The sequence below is a fragment of the Sapajus apella genome, unplaced genomic scaffold (genome assembly GCF_009761245.1).
Source record: "Sapajus apella isolate SASKATOON/1434 unplaced genomic scaffold, GSC_monkey_1.0 scaffold16, whole genome shotgun sequence".
In the NCBI taxonomy this organism is placed as follows: domain Eukaryota; kingdom Metazoa; phylum Chordata; class Mammalia; order Primates; family Cebidae; genus Sapajus; species Sapajus apella.
Window position 1 is genome coordinate 24,637,101 of NW_022436956.1, and position 8,043 is coordinate 24,645,143.

The following is an 8,043-nucleotide window of genomic DNA, read 5'->3' on the forward strand; positions in this document are numbered from 1 at the left end:
CTGGCACAATCTCAGCCTCCCGAGTAGCTGGGACTATAGGCGTGAACCACCACCCTTGGCTAATTTTTGTATTTTTAGTAGAGACAGGGTTTCACCCTATTGGCCAGGCCAGTCTCAAACTCCTGACCTCAAGTAATCCCACCTTGACCTCCCAAAGTGCTGGGATTACAGGTGTGAGCCACCGCACCTGGCCTGTATTTCTGGATTTGATCTGCTAGTAGTTGACAGGGTATTTTTGTATCTATGGTAAGAAGAAATTTAATTCACAGTTTTTTTTCTTTTAATTTCTTTGTCAGGTTTTGGTATCAGCCTTATACTAATCTCATAAAATGTTTTCGGAAGTGTCTGCCCTTCTAGTTTTTCAAAGAGTTAGTATATTTGTATTAGGCATCTTTAAATGTTCAGTAGAATTAACTAGCAAAATCACAAAGGCCCGGAGTTTTCTTCACAGGAAGATTTTTTGTAGCAAAGTCAATAATGTGTGTATGTGTGTATTTTTCAGGGAACTGGTCAAACTTAGCAAACCTTTTAATTATTTGTAGGATTCTGTAGTGATATCCTCTCTTTTATTCTTCATGTTGGTAATGTGGCCCACAAATATAGAAACAGAACATATAGGTCTTGGTTTCTAATAGCATTTCTCAATCAGAAAAGAAAAATCCTTGGAGAAATGGTTAATTCTACAACTGGGACAGAAAATATACAAAATGAGCCTGGAGCATTTTGCAGTACCAGAAGGAACTGCTCGGAAACAGACACATACAATAACTGGGGTATGTCAAAGGGACCCAGGAACCAACTGGGACAGTTCTCAATGGCCAAAGAAAACAATTTCAGCAGCAAAAGTTAAAATGGATTATAACCCAAAGTATAAAATAAGTATCCATACTGATATAAATAAATGACTGGATAAATGAACAGTGAGGAATAGACAAATCTTACCTGCAGAAAAACTCTAAATCATTTTATGTAGATACTCTGCCCTCAAGAAGTGAAGATTAAGTGAGAGTTATACATAATTACCTCTCTTCCAAAGAGTACAGAATGGAAAGGGGGAAAAAGGATTACTTTATACTGGTAAGATCCGACAAACACTACCTCAACCAAGCGATCAAGGTCAACATCAACACAATAAGTTATGTTGACGGTATGTGGTGTTGCTATGATGTTATGAGACTGTCACATCACCTCTGTGGTCTTTCTCCCAAAACCCATAACCTGGGACTAATCATGAGGAAAACATCAAAGAAACCCCAGTTGAGCAACTTTCTACAAAATACTTGACCAGTACTCCTCAAAATTGCCAAGGTCATCAAAACCAAGAAAATTTTGACAAACTGTCACAGCCAAGAGGAACCTGAAGAGACATGATGGCTAAATGTAATGTGCTATGCAGGATGAAATCCTGGGACACAAAAAAGACGTGAGGTCCTAAGGAAATGTAACTAGGGAAATCTGAATAAGGTATGAACTTTGCTTAATAACAAAAAAGAAATTTAAAAAAAGTGAAGGAAGGGAGGGAGGGAGGTCAAAAGGGAGTGAGAAAGAGCTGAACCAGGAAAGAGGACCCACATCTGCAATGGTCAATCAACTTTCAATACAGCATCCGAAGTAGTTTAATGAACAAACGATAGTGTCTTCTACAAGTGGGGATGGAATAAAGAGAAACATTTTTTGGAGGAAATAATTAACCTTGATCCTTTCTTCAAAACATATATAATATTGACTCAAATGGATCACATATCTGAAAAAAAAAAAAAAAGCTGAACAATAAACCCTTTATAAGAAAGCACAGAAAAACATTTTCATGACTGTGAAGTAGATAAAGATTTTCTAGACAGAACACAAAAACACAAATCATAAAAGAAAACAATTACCTCAAAAAAAAAAAGAAGAAAAGAAAAAAATCAGCTGGGGCCAGGTACTGTGTGGCTCTCGCATATAATCTCAACACTGTGGGAGGCCAAGACAGGTGGATCACCTGAGGTCAGAAGTCTGAGACCAACCTGATCAACATGGTGAAATCCTGCCTCTACTAAAAATACAAAAATTAGCCAGGTATGGTGGTATGTGCCTGTAATCCCACCTACTCGGGAGATTGAGGCAGGAGAATCACTTGAACCCGGGAGGTGGAGGTTGCAGTGAGCCAAGATTGTGCCACTGCACTCCAGCCTGTGTGACAGAGTAAGACTCTGTCTCAAAAAATAAAAGAAAAAAATTGATAAATTGGACTTTTTCCTAATTAAAACTGCTGCTCTTTGAAAGACATGGATAAGAAATAAAAAAGACAAGCCATAGACTAGGAGAAAATATTCACACACATTTATCTAATCTGACAAAGGACTTGTTTCCAGAATATTAAGAACTCTTACAGTTCGATAAGAAGAAAAATAACTTGACTTAAAATGGGCAAAAGCTTTTTGAACAAATACCTCGCAAAAGGATTAATAAGATTTGCCAGTAAGCACTTGAAAAGATACTCAGCATTATAACTAACTCATCGAGGAATTCAAATTAAAACCACAAAAATATATACTACTATACATTCATTTGAATGGCTAAAATTTAAAAGACTGACAATATCAAGTGTTGGAAAAAATGTGTGGCAACTATTAAGAATGTAAAATAGTACACTTACTTGAGAAGGTATTCTAGCAGTCTCTTATAAAGTTAAATATACGCTTAATACGTGACCCAGAATTACACAGTCAAGAGGAATGAAATGCTATTCTTACAAAGATTTGCACACAATTGTTCTCATGGCTTTATTAGTAATCGTCCAAACTAGAAACAACTCAACTGTCTCATCAACAGGTGAATATGTAACAAAATTATACAGGCCTGTAGAATAGAATACATGTCAGTAAGAGAAAGGAATAAGCTGCTAATAAAAACAACAGGAACAAATCTCAAAAACATTATGCTAGACAAAAGAAACCAGGCAGAAAAGATGGCATACAGGCCGAGCATGGTGGTTCATGCCTATAATCTCAGCACTTTGGGAGGCCAAAGTCAGAAGATTCCTTGAAGCCAGGAGTTTGAGATCCAGGCTAGGTGGCAAGACATCATGTCTAAAAATAAAAACTTAAAATTAACTAAACTTAAAAGATTACATACTGTATAATTCAATCATACTAAGCCTAGAACTAGCAGAAAACTAAATCCGATCAGTGGTTGCCTGTGGGTGAGGGCACAAGAATACAGACATGATGAAATAATCCATATATTGATTGTGGTGGTGGTTACTAAAGAGGTATGTATACATTTGCCAACACTCATAGAAAGGTGCAATTAAAATATGAACCTTCTGGTCAGGCACGGTGGCTCACACCTGATCCAGAACTTTGGGAGGCTAAGGCAGGTGGATCACCTGAGGTCAGGAGTTTGAGACCAGCCTGGCCAAGATGGTGAAACCCCGTCTCTACTAAAAATACCAAAAATTAGCTGGGCGTAGTGGCAGGCACCTGTAATCCCAGCTACTCAGGAGGCTGCGACAGGAGAATTGCTTGAACCTGGAAGGCGTAGGTTGCAGTGGGCTGAGATTGCACCATTGCACTCCAGCCTGGGCAACAAGAGCAAAACTCTGTCTCAAAATAAATAAGTAGATAAATAATTTTTTGAAAAATAAGAACATTTTATGGCATATAAATTATGCCTCGATGAAGTTGATTTCAAATATACATTTACTTGATGTCACCTTTCCCTCCAGCTACTGTTTCATTTTTCTGTTCCTCTTCACAGAAAAACTCCTCAAGAGTTACAGATACTTGGCTGGGCACAGTGGTTCACACCTGTAATCTCAGCACTTTGGGAAGCTGAGGTGGGTGGATCACAGTTCAGGAGTTCAAGACCAGCCTGGGCAACATGGTGAAACCCCGTTTCTACAAAAAATACAAAAATTAGCTCGGTGTGGTGGCTCAAGACTGTCGTCCTAGCTACTTGGGAGTCTGAGGTGGGAGAATCCCTTGAGCTCAGGAGGTGGAGGTTGCAGTGAGTCAAGAACACACCACTGCATTCCAGTGTGGGTGACAGAGCAAGATCCTGTCTCAAAACAAAAAAACAAAACCAAAAAAAAAGCAGTTACAGATATTCTCCCTTCCATATTCTCCTCTCATTCTCTCTTTATACTCCTTTTTTTTTTTTTTTTGTTTTTTGGGACGGAGTTTCACTCTTGTTACCCAGGCTGGAGTGCAATGGCGCGATCTCGGCTCACCGCAACCTCCACATCCTGGGTTCAGGCAATTCTCCTGCCTCAGCCTCCTGAGTAGCTGGGATTACAGGCACACGCCACCATGCCCAGCTAATTTTTTGTATTTTTAGTAGAGACGGGGTTTCACGGTGTTGACCAGGATGGTCTCGATCTCTTGACCTCATGATCCACCCGCCTCGGCCTCCCAAAGTGCTGGGATTACAGGCTTGAGCCACCACGCCCGGCCCTCTTTGTACTCTTTATACACAATTTGGTTATGTATTCACCCGTCGATGGGATAGTTGAGTTGTTTCCAGTTTGGATTATTATTTTTAAGAGATGACAACTGTATACACTATCTTCCATTTCTATCCTCCCATCCTTTCCTTAAGCCATCAAATTTAAACTTTCACATCATCATTTCACTGAAATTTCCCTAATCTATGTCATCAGTGATTTCCACATAGCTAAATGTCATGGTCAATTTTCAGTGCTTGTCTTACTTGAGCCTATCTGCAGCATTGGTCATGTCACAAACACTTCCTTCCCTTGTTTTTGCAGGACAGCATTCTTGGTTCTGCCCCTATCTTGGGGTCTTTGCTCAGTCTTTTTTGCTTGTTTAACCTCATTTTCCCAATTCTAAATTTTGCAGTGCCCCAAGGATCAATCCTCAAACTTTTATTTTCCCGTTTCTGTTCGGAAATCTAATGTAGGTTCCTGATTTTTAAATATGTGTAAATATCATCTGTTGCTGAAGCATATATTTATACCCCCAGGTCAGGCCCCTACCCTGAATTCCAAATCTGACTTTCCAACTACCTACTCAACATCTTGACTTAGATGTGTGACAGTCCTCTCAGATTAACACATGCAAAATGGATATCTTGATTTCTGCATTACTTCCCATGAAAAAAAAACTCTCTCCTCTCATTATCTTCTCCATCTCAACTAATCATAACCCCAGCCTCTAGTTTTCTTAAGCCAAAAACCTTGCAGTCATGCTTAAGGCCTCTCTTCATCTCTTATCCCACATCCAATCAATCCACAAGCAAATCTTTCAGTTTAATCCTTAGGATCTATTAAAGTCAGATCATTTCTTACCTTCCATCTTCTACCACTCTGGTCCAAGCTGCCATGCCTTCTCACCTGTATTGTTGCAGTAGCCATGGGATTTCTCTCTGTGCCTCTGCATTTGCTCTTCTTGTTGTCTATTCTCAACATAAACAGCCAGTACAATCTTAATAAATGTAGGTCAAATAATGTCACTCCTCTGCTCAAAGCACTCAGTGGCTTCCTGTCTTATTCAGTGCAGAGGTAAAATCCTTACAGTGGCTTACAAGGCCCCACATGATCTGCTGTGTCTGATCTTATTCCCTACCCCACAATTCCTTTCCAGCCACACACGCCTTTACCTGGGGGCCTTTTCATTTGCTATTCCTTTTGCCTACAATGTTTTTCCTTCAGATAGCTGCATGCCTTATTCTCTCACTTTCTTTGGGTGTCTCTTCAAATGTGCCTTTATTAGTGATGCTTTTGCAAACCTTGTAATTTTTTTTGTCCACCCCCTACTCTCTATCTCCTTTTCCTTGCTTTACTGTTCTTTATACTATAAAGTCTGTAGCACCAATTGACCATCTCGCATTCTATGTATTTACTTATTTATTATCTGTCCTCATTTCAACATGTCTCCCTACTTCCCAGAATTTACTCTTCAGGAGGGTAGCAACTCTAATACACTCCTGATGCCTAAACCAGTGTTTTGCCCATAGGAGGCATTCAATAAATATTCATTGAAAAAAATAATGAACTGAAGAAACCCATCCTTGAACGTGAGAAACAAACTCATCCATTCAAATCAAAGAATGGACTCAGAGACCTGGAGAATAGCAAGAGTGAGACTTTTAATTACAGTCTTGCAAGATTGGGTGTTTGATAGGCGGGCACACCCAGCACAGTTTCAACAAGCAATTGATGTCCTCGTGCACAAGTCTGTCCCCAAGTTCCTCATAGGCCAAGCACTATGGGGTCACAATCTTCCCAGACGTCACCTATTGGTTGTTGGGTAGAGGCTTTAGGTGTCTTCTTTAGGGTTGTCCTGCTGCATTTTGTTGCAGCCCACAATACACTGCAATTCCAGTTAACTTAAGGACTCTTCCAGTATTTGACTTATGACCTAAGTAGCTGGGCAGGCTCATAAGAATAGACAAAGTAAGCTATTTTACAGGCTAGTAAACTTGCATCTTAGACTAAACTTCTTTGGTTTGGGTAAGGGCAACTAAGGCGATCACTGGGTGGCAGTGGGGTGGGGGGCAACTAGCAGGTGTTGGCTCTTCAAGCAGGGGCCTACTATAACCTGTTTCTTCTGTAGTTTGCTGACCTAAGCCAATTCAAGGCACTTTGTCTTGGAAATGGACCACTGTATACATTATTTCTTTCATCAAACCTGAGGGTAGAGGTAAAGTGAAGCAGCCAGAAATGCAATTCCAGTTGTTAGAAATTTATAGGTAGGCCGGGAGCAGTGGCTCATACCTATAATTCCAGCACTTTGGGAGGCTGACACAGGCGGATCACCTGAGATCAGGAGTTCAAGACCAGCCTGACCAACATGATGAAATCCTATCTCTACTAAAAATACAAAAATTAGCCAGACACAGTAGCATGTGCCTGTAGTCCCAGCTACTCAGGAAGCTGAAGCAGGAGAATCTCTTGAACCCGGGAGGCAGAGGCTGCAGTGAGCTGAGATAATGCCACTGCACTCCAGCCTGGGTGACAGAGCAAGACACTGTCTAAAAAAAAAAAAAAATTGTAGAGAATCTCCTGGACCAGATTTCCCGGAGATCAGGAGGATGAGGGGCCTGGAAAACTATATAAGCATTGCATTCACTTAGAACCCAGGACTCAGATCAGTCCATGTGATCCTAACAGAGGTAAAAATTATCAGTGGAAGGTCCTTCAAGAAGGCAACATTTGCACACTGAAGACAGCAGTTTAGAACCCATGACATGAAGGAAAGGCTATAGCTTCCAGAAGTCTTCACTAGCCCAAAAAATTAATTACTATTAAGTGACACTAGAATTTTCCTCCAAAAAGGAAACTGTGTCTAGGCCAGGCATGGTGTCTCACACCTGTTATCCCAGCACTTCGGCAGGCCCAGATGGGCAGATTGCTTTAGGCCAAGAGTTTAAGATCAGCCTAAGCAACATGGAAAAACCCCACCTCTACAAAAAATATGAAAATTATCCAGGCATGATGGCAGTAGTCATAGCTCCTGGGAGGCTGAAGTGGGAGGATCACTTGAGCCTAGGAGGCAGAGGTCACAGTAAGCCAAGATCACACCATTGCACTCCAGCCTGGCCAACAGAATGAGAGGCTGTCTCAAAAAAGAAAAGAAAATGTGTCCAGGAGGTAGGACCAAAAATTATTTAAACTTTTTATGCCAGGAATAGAGCAGAGACCTTGACAAGTCAGAATTGACCAGGTGCAGTGGCTCACCCCTGTAATCCCAACACTTTGGGAGGCCAAGGCAGGTGGATCACCATGTCAGGAGTTCAAGACCAGCCTGGTCAATATGGTGAAACCCCATCTCTACTAAAAATACAAAAAATTAGCTGGGCATGGTGATGTGCACCCTTAGTCCCAGCTGGCCAGTAGGCTGAGGCAGGAGAATTGCTTGAACCCAGGAGGCAGATCGTAGTGAGCCAAGATCATGCCACTGTACTCCAGCTTTGGGGATAGAGCAAGACTCTGTCAAGAAGGGGAGCAGAGGGGAGGGAAGGGGAGGGGAAAGGAGGGGAGGGGAGGGAAGAGAAGGGAAGGGAAGGGAGAAAGAGAGAGAGAGAGAGAGGAAGGGGGGG